The following is a 9,261-nucleotide window of genomic DNA, read 5'->3' as shown; positions in this document are numbered from 1 at the left end:
TCAATTGATAAATCACTAAACTAATTAACAGTCCCTTCTCTGGAGAAATGACTAACGGAGGGATCTGTGTGTATTTTATTGGTGAATAAGGATATCGATCGCATTGTTCTGGCATAAATGAAACTAAATAAACCAGGAATAATTGGCCCCGCGCGGCCAGAAATCCACGGGGGGGGGGGGGGAGAGCTTTCAATTTACTGAAAATAACAGCTTTAATAAAATCTGTTTACAGTAAGGGGGGCATATCTACTAAACTGAGCTGAACACTTCATCTCCCTGACTTCGCTCTGCCTGGTGAACGGAACTTCCTGCAGGAAGGTGGCAGCCGACCCTGTATAATGTATAGAGAATGCGGGGAGATTTCTTGATCCCCCCCCCTTTTTAACTTTTCATTGTACTGGGGCAGCTCAGCCCTTCTTGATGGGGTCAGCCCTTCAAAAATCTTAATCAGTTGGCAATCAGTGATATTTGTTCTGATATATATAGATATCTCTGTATACTGGACTTGTGGTTAACCCTGGAGTGATACAGGAACTGTATGCTGGCTGTGAATCCATATATGGTATGATGATGTCACTATAACGCGATGGCTCGTGTCTCGGATGCTTGGCCCCTAGTAGCTTTTTTTGGTCACTCTTGTAATGTGGAGCATCTCGCACCAACTCATACGGCCATCTACATTATACTTAAATCGTTAGCTCGTTTAACTCGTTAACGCCAGACCGATTGCCCCCTTTTCTCCTGAGAAGCCCATTGGTTGTTCCGAATGCGTTGATAGGTTGGCACGATCGCTTCTCGGCTGAGATCCAATGAAGTCGATGGAATGAAATGTAAATAAACTCGAGCTTTGTAACGTAGCCGAGGGAGTAAACGGGGGTCTCGGTCAGCCTGGTGACGATGGAGGGTCTTGTTACCAGCAGGCAGAGTGAATGGAACATCAACCGATACATAACAGGACCAAAGTACTATTATCTTTTACTCCTATAGCACCAGCAATTCCGGCAGCACTTCTCACAGTCCCTACATTCAAAGGATCTGATAAACGTATAACCAAGACGAGCCGATACATCGGGTAACGAGGGCTCGGCTCACAAGCTTACAATCTAGAGGATCAGAACGATCGCAGTAATGCCTTAACCTTATAGGTCGTAAGCTTACAAGAGCTCTCCTGTTCCTGTCCTTGTACGTCTTAATACGTCTTAATCCTATTGACAATTTTAATGTCGCCTTTGGTTTTTGTCCCCCCCCATCGTAATAGCGCTGCAGTATCTGCTGGCGATATAAAAATGAATGTAACGTGATGTATGGCGATCAACACAGAGGAGAAAAATCTGTAGAATTTATATTTTGTTTTAAATATTTATTTTAATGTATATTAAATAGTTTTATAGATGATATTTTGGAATCTGGCTTTCGGGGGTCCTCGGCTCCCGGGGGGCTCCCTGGGATTGTCGCGGAGGAAGATGCTAGAAACATAAGCGAACTTCTTTAAGTGTTTTATATCTGTTTAGAAGGAAGTGAAACTCCTCTTTTTTTTATAAACTTATTGTGTTGATGTCGGAAGACGAGAGTAACAGCGGTGTCTCGGAGCAGCTGGGTAACGTTGTTCGGCCCCCGGAGCCCACCGGAGGCCGTCTCCCAGAACAGCCACGGATACGGAAGAATGAGCTTCACGCTCGCCCCTAAAGCGTTGATTTGAGAGAAGATTCCGAGGACACATGGGGCTTTAAAGTGAAAAAAAAAATCTTAATAAAATTGGAAGCAAAGTGTTAGAAACAGAAACTGCTGGCAGATCGGCCCCACTCGGCCCCCATCTAGTCCCCCGTCTCTCCTGCTGTAAAGACTCAAACCTTAATCAGTCGTTGGTCTCGTCTTAGATTCAGGAGCCGTATGTCTGTCCCATGCATGTTTAATACCCTCACTGTATTACCCTCTACCACTTCTGCTGGGAGGCTGTTCCACTTATCTACCACCCAGTAAAGTAAAACTTTCTTACATTCCACCTCAGCCTCTGACCCTCTAGTTTTAGATTCTGGCCTCCTGTTCTATTACTTCTTCTCCTCAAGAAATCTTAGTAAATAAGTCTTACAAGCGTTCTCCTTTTCCAACCGAGATAATATTTTTTTTCTTTTGACGACCGGAATATATTTTTTTTTATCGTTTTGTGTTATTTTTTACCGTCCAAATTCTAATGCATTCTAAATTAGCCGAGTACGACCTTTTTATGTAAAATGTGCGTGTTTGCAATATATCCCGGATAATAATAATAATGAGGATTCCCAGGGAAATCGGTTGTCGTCTTTGTCGAGGAGAGATTCTGAATATATTTCGGCTGATTTTCTGGGTAATAATTTGATTGTCGTGAAGACGTTTTTATATTCATGAGTTTTGAAGCTCCTACCTGGCATCTGACAGCCGCCCCCCCTCTTTGTTCTTATGCGTTTTAATGGTTATTTTCTTGCCAGTCACCTTTTTTTTTCTTTTTTTTTTTGTCGGTGTATACAATTACATAACTGCGCCGAAAAAGTTCAGTGGGCAAAATATTAGACTGTAAATTGATACTTTTTTCACCAGATTTTGCAGAAGAAAAAAAAAAAAAAGAAAAGTTAAAGCCTTCCTCTTAGAAGTTTGCTACCAAGTTGCTAATTGTACAATAAATCAATAAATTTGTTACTATAAAAAGATATTACTTCTAGGAAAAAGTCCATGAAATATGTTGGGAAATTATGTTAACCATATTGATTAAAAAGGAAAAAAAAAAATCCCTGTAAAAAAAAAATAAAATTTTTTTTTCATACTCACCTGGCACTTTTTGTAGTTCTTACTTTAAGAATTCATATTAATCTTGTAAACATTTCAGATGTTTTATATATATTTATAATATAACACATTTATGTAAAACATGTAGCGTTCTAACTATATATATCGTAAAGATTTTGTTTGTCCTCTACCGGTTTTATCTGGTATCAAGGGGATCTGGACACTTTTTTTTCCCAATGGTAGTTTAGCTCAATTGATCCTAATTGTTCAGTTTCTTTGATCTTATTTGTGTAGCGCTCAGCGCTTGTTACTTGGTTGTATGTCCTGGGAGCCGGATCACTTATTAGTGAATAACTGTCTAGCTTTCTTTTTTTTTTCTCTCCCCGTGATAGACGTGGCAAGGGTTGTGTTCAGGCGGACACATCTGCACGGTAAACAGGTGGAGGGCAGGAAAATGTATAGGGGGCGATCCACATCTCTGAAAGTGTTCTAGATGCCCTCGTGAGGCGGCCTGCCATTGTCTATGAGAGGAGATCCTGAAAACCTGTTTCCGGGGGAGCAAATATAGAGAAACGTTTGTCTTTCAGGGTATAATTTTACCGTATTGTGCAGGTTCTGTGGACGGTTTATGTAAAATCTGGATATTTATAGAATGTTCTAGTGAACTATTTATATTTATTATACAATGTCTGTTCCTCCTACAGTCCAGAAGAAGTCTTCTCCTGGGAGACTCCAGTGGCCACCGCAGAGCTTGGTGAGGAGGCTTCTCCTGCTGTGAGGTAAGAGAATGTTGGGGTATCACGAGGCCGTTGTCAGGAAAGCTGGATTTCCCCCCAGAACTCCTGGTCTTCCCTGTAGGAGTCCCTCGATCATTGGGTGCTTCTTCCACCACTGGTGCCCACTGTTGTGTCTGTTTTGGGCAGATATTATTAGCCGTTTCCCCTTGTTGAAGGGTAATTGCCCCTGCGTTGGGTTGTACCAAGGGGCAGTCATCATTCGTGTAGATGGATAAAAACCATCATTGTTTTTCTTGCCACTTGGATGTTTTCACGTAATTTTCCCACAGAACTTCCGTGAACCCACAGGGAGGCGGCCATGTTTCCTATTACTGGAGTTTTACCATCAGATAATCAAAATGTGCGAACTTTTCTTTTTTTTTTCTTTTAATATATTCGGTCTGGTTTTTTTTTTTTTTAAAAACAATCTTAACGTTTGTTCGCTTCTACATGTTATAATTAAGAATAAAGTAGATTAGCGTTTCATAGTGAACTGATGGATCTCAACATCCCGTGTGAAGTTGTTTGTATATAACCAGGGCCCCCGCCCCCCCTCCCCCAGAAAGGGGTCTGCCTGCCCAATGATTTAGGGCCCAGGCTATAAAGATTGCATTGGGGCCACCGGGTCCCAGAGCCTTCTCTAGAGCGTTTCTCTAGCCTGGTAGAGAGATCAGTAGGAGATTGTGAGACACTAATAGGTGTTGGGTAATGATTATAGTTCACATGTCCTCCGTCCGCGTGTATGAAGATGGGCCTGCATTGTTGTTCCATACCCGTCGGCTCGAGCTCTTTGGATGACAGGCGTGTAACAGTATGAAGGCTAGTGTGTGTGCGCGTGTGTGCATTAATGAGCGCCCGCCGGCTGTCACGGGAGGCGGACAGAAGAGGGACGATGCACCTCGTGGAGCTGCCTTTTTAGAGGTCGCAAATCTCTTAAACCTTTCGCTGTTCCGGGGGAAACGGCCGGGTGGGGGAAGCCGTTCCCATTGGCCGCTTCCTTCAATCGAGTCGATCATAAAGCGTTTCAATTAAACTACCTAACCTTTTAAGACGTTCTCGACGTGAAGGATGCCGTCGGCTCCTTGTGCTTTTCTCCCGAGGAGCCCTTGCTGGCCTCTATCACGTTAACACTTAATGCCATCTCATTAGTATGGGGTATGACCGGCGCATGAAGCGTTTAACCCTTTCCATGATGCTGGTGAGATATTAACCTTTTAACTACCAACAGTACATGGTGTTCAGATAACATTTGCCTTCTATCCGGGTGTTTTTATTGACTTCGTCGATCGTGAAACCCATTAAGTAATTAATTCTACCAAGTGTTAAAGATGGAATTGAGATGGCATACTTCCCAACAAATAGATTGTAAACTCACCAAGGCGAGGATCTCTAACGGAACCTGCCGACGCTCTCTGAATAAAATGTAATCTGTCTCCAGAAGATCTCTGTTTCTAGAACTGTCACGGAATCAGAGATTATGTTTTTTTGCCCCATGGAACAAATGTGAATTTAAGGGACATTTTCTGTGCAAAGAACCAAAAAATGTACAAAAATATATATATGTTGTAAAAGAAGAGGAGAAGCAGGCGGATCTTGACGCCGCCGAGCAATCAAGGCTCTCGCTCAATAAATCCATTTATTTCACGTTTTAATAAGTTTCGCCGGCCGGACGTGCCGAGACAAAGACTCGTCTTCCGAAAGTGATTGCTTCCCGCTTGGCTTTTAATCTGAAGGAGTCCGAACTGGAGCCGCGAGTGTTTCAGACATAAGAGGAGCGGCCGAAATCAAAGCTTCTGAAACGGCTAATTAGGAAGTTAACGAGACCGCGCTTACCGAGGCAAGCGAAATGTTTGGCCAGAGCCTGCGCGTCTAAAGCAGATGTCTTTCACTCTTACTACACCGGGCGGTGGGGCCGTTACAAACGGAAGCGAACACGATGCGTATTCCGGTGGTCCGGGAGCGCCTTAGCCGGTATAAATCATGTCCGGTGTTCTCGGACTACGACTCCTATAATCCTTAGGAAGTCTCGAAGTTGACGTGGGGTCGGGTTGTAGCTCAAGCGCTGTCTCGGCCTTTTCTGGATATACTCCAGACATCATATGCGCTATAAGCGTGGTGGAGACCTTCTTTAGACCCCCTGTGCTCATACGCGACGAGTCCTCCTGTTATTCATTGGAAGCAGCCAATCAGTGGCAAGAATGGAGGAGGAGGGCAGCTGCTGCAGCAGGGCTGCCTCCTCTATGACAAATATTTTGAAAGAACGCATGCTAAAGGGTTAAGGTTCTATGTATTCTTCTTTGGTGGGGTTTTGGACATTAAACTGTCCCTTTAAGGACGTTAAGATAACTTTTGCCCCCCATCACCATTTGTGGGGCAATAAGATCACAGATCTCCCATTACTTTACGCTCCCGGTGCTAACCGTCTGTCTAACGCCGCCGCACGTTGTCGGAGAGACGTCTCTTCCTCACGAGCCATGAGGGCGCCGTCGTTCCCGCGCGGCTTCCTGCAGCCCAAATGGCGGCCTTTGGACATGAAAGATGTTTTGTCGCGGCTACGAGGCCTGTCTGCGTTATTAGTTTTTCTTTTCTGTGAGTCACAGAGGGAAGAATCTCTTTGTGGGTTTGATCTGAGATGTAATGTAAAATGCTCTTGACGTTACAAAGTGCGGCGTGCGTATGAAGGCGAGTGCGGGGCTCGTTGTCTCAGCTCTTTGTGACAATCTGACGCCGCTTGTTCTATATTTTCTAATTTTTCAAATACTTTTTTGTTCTGTTCTGCGGCATGGTGACGGATTAGATCATAGTCAACTTAAAGAAACACTTCAGCCATCATGCGCACTTTTAATGCATATGGTAGCCGAGAGGTCCCTTTAAATTTATGTAGTGACCCCCCCCCCTTTGAATTGCGGGGCAGATTATGCAGAATCCCCCATGTGGTCCATTCAGACCCCCAAATATTGAGCAGTTTTCATTTTTAGATTTTTTCCCCGTAATGTTTTCAGGCAGCTGCATATCAGCCGTTTGTATGATTCTCGTTCTGTTATCTGAGCCCCGATCTACTAAACCCCCCGACTCCTTATCATACTGCCTGTGGGGAACAATAGAATGGCTCAGTCTCAATCACACAGCCTGACTCTCTGACTAATGAAAGTCTATAGAGGAACGGACTTCATTAGCATTGCCATAAAGCGTCGGCTCAGTGTGGTGTTTGAGCCGGGAAAGTCTCCCAAAATATCACATGACTGACGGCAACGGCGGCTCCAGGTCTGCAGATAAAGGGAGTGAATTACAGTATACAGCGCTGGGGGGTTTATAGTACTGTATACAGCGCTGGGGGGTATATTACTGTATACAGCGCTGGGGGGTTGTTACTGTATACAGCGCTGGGGGGGTTGTTACTGTATACAGCGCTGGGGGTATATTACTGTATACAGTGCTGGGGGGTTATATTACTGTATACAGTGCTGGGGGGGTTATATTACTGTATACAGCGCTGGGGGGTTATATTACTGTATATAGCGCTGGGGGGTTATATTACTGTATATAGCACTGGGGGTTATATTACTGTATACAGCGCTGGGGGGTTATATTACTGTATACAGCGCTGGGGGTTATTGTATACAGCGCTGGGGGTTATAGTACTGTATACAGAGCTGGGGTGGTTATATTACTGTATACAGCTCTGGGGTGGTTATATTACTGTATACAGCGCTGGGGGTTATATTACTGTATACAGCGCTGGGGGTTATATTACTGTATACAGCGCTGGGGGGTTATATTACTGTATACAGCGCTGGGGGGTTATATTACTGTATACAGCGCTGGGGGTTATATTACTGTATACAGCGCTGGGGGGTTATATTACTGTATACAGCGCTGGGGGTATATTACTGTATACAGCGCTGGGGGTTATATTACTGTATACAGCGCTGGGGGGTTATATTACTGTATACAGCGCTGGGGGGTTATATTACTGTATACAGCACTGGGGGGGTTATTTTACTGTATACAGCGCTGGGGGAGGGTTATATTTCTGGTACACGGCCCTGGGGAGGGGGGGGATTATTATCGTACACGGCCCCTTGGGATCCTCTGGTTCCATGTGAAACACTCGGCGGGCTCCATGGTCTTTATAATGATATTTGGGATATTTGCCAGGTGACTGCTCTGTTTTGCTGTCGCGTAACCATTCGGACTTTCAGAAACAAACAAAAAAAAAAACGTAGGCAGGCCTTGGTCTCAGGAGCTTACAATCTATTAGCAGCAATGCTGTTGGGGGAGATATCCTGATGGAGTTACTAGTCACAGGCGTGTGCAATGCAGCCTTCTGTAGCGTACAAACACCGCGGGGATTAGGGGCCGCGTGTGAGCAGCCCCGCCGGCCCCCATCGGTCGCGCTGCCGCAGCCGCTGCCTCGGAGGAGACATCGCAGCCGTTCCGGTGACCCCTCACCTGCCCCATCGGTGTCATCTCCCGCTTTCTATTGTTTAAATCTCCCCTCTGTGAATCGATGTTGCCAGCAGATTCCGCAGCCTCTGACCCGCTGCTCAATTTTATTTAACCTTCACGGGAGATGATTTTTCTTATTGTGCTTTCAGCTCGGATCGCGGTCCCCCCCCCCCTTCTGCGAGCTGCTTTTTCGCTGGAGCTCCTAAAACGGCTCTCCAGAGCGGAATGATAGAAATCACAATTATTTCACGGGGCAATAAATAAAAAATGATTGGGGGGGGGGGGTAATTCAACATTCTAAATGAAAGATTCTATCTATCTTCAAGATTGTAAGCTCCTTTGATCAGAGCCCCCCCCATTACACATTATTTCCCTAATATCTAAATGTTGTGTAATGCAATAGCAGTTTGTTTAATCCCTTTTGGGACTTATTTTTTTTTTGTCCCCTGCGTGTCGGCTGTTGTAACATTTTTGAAGAATTGAAAACCAAACCCCCGCTTTCTGAATTTCTGTATTTAAAAAAAATGTTTTACTTCTCTACAAAAGCTAATCAGAAAAAAAACTGCCAAATTCCAGTATTTGTCCTGAGTTATGAAATGCCCAATATTTTTGTTTTTTGATGTAAGATATAGTAGCATTTTGCTATTTCACTTCCGTTCAAAGTTTGTGGTATTTAATTACACACACAAAATATTACTACCTCAAATTTGGCGATTGGTGGATGAAAAGTGTCTTAAAAAAAAAAAAATTACTTACACCACTTAAAATGCCCGGGGGCATCTAGCTTTCAAAAATATATTGTTTGGCTGGCTTTAAAGATGTCCCAAATAGGACATAGGCACACAACAAGATGTCAAAATTTCACCTGAGATTATTTAATTGAATTGAAAACTTGATAATTCACTTTGATTGTTTTTATTTTATTTAATCATATTATATATCTATTTATAAATGTAATTTATTTAAATAAAAATAAGCTGCATAAAAATAATTAAAAACAAAGATGTCTATGCAGTGATCACGGCAAGGAACGCAGCGATATGATATTCCTGGCTTATTTTATTTAGTTAGGTTGCTGATCAGCCTCTGACCGATCAGCAGCACTCGCTCCACATTGATTGAGAACACGATGCTCCGTTTATGATGGAAGTCTCGTGTCATTGCCCAAGACTTCTGGCGCGGGGAGGGTTAATGGCGGTTCTCGAGGACTGCATCAGTGAGTGAGGCAGTCCCTTGCACCGGTAACCGTCGGGTAGCGATACACACACAGCTACTT

General features: G+C 43.9%; 1 protein-coding gene across 2 annotated transcripts in view; it reads left to right on the top strand.

Moving 5' to 3' along the window:
* TSNARE1 (t-SNARE domain containing 1) overlaps positions 1 to 9,261 on the top strand; it is a 143,423-nt gene that overhangs the window by 12,178 nt on the left and 121,984 nt on the right. For both annotated transcript variants that reach the window (XM_053466304.1, XM_053466302.1), the window contains exon 2: positions 3,465 to 3,539. The gene's annotated coding sequence lies outside the window, so the exon portion shown is untranslated. The remainder of the gene's footprint in view (positions 1 to 3,464; positions 3,540 to 9,261) is intronic.

Source organism: Spea bombifrons, chromosome 5 (assembly GCF_027358695.1).
Source record: "Spea bombifrons isolate aSpeBom1 chromosome 5, aSpeBom1.2.pri, whole genome shotgun sequence".
Classification (NCBI taxonomy): Eukaryota; Metazoa; Chordata; class Amphibia; order Anura; family Pelobatidae; genus Spea; species Spea bombifrons.
The sequence above is the reverse complement of the archived record's forward strand: the minus strand, read 5'-3'. Positions and strand labels throughout refer to the sequence as shown.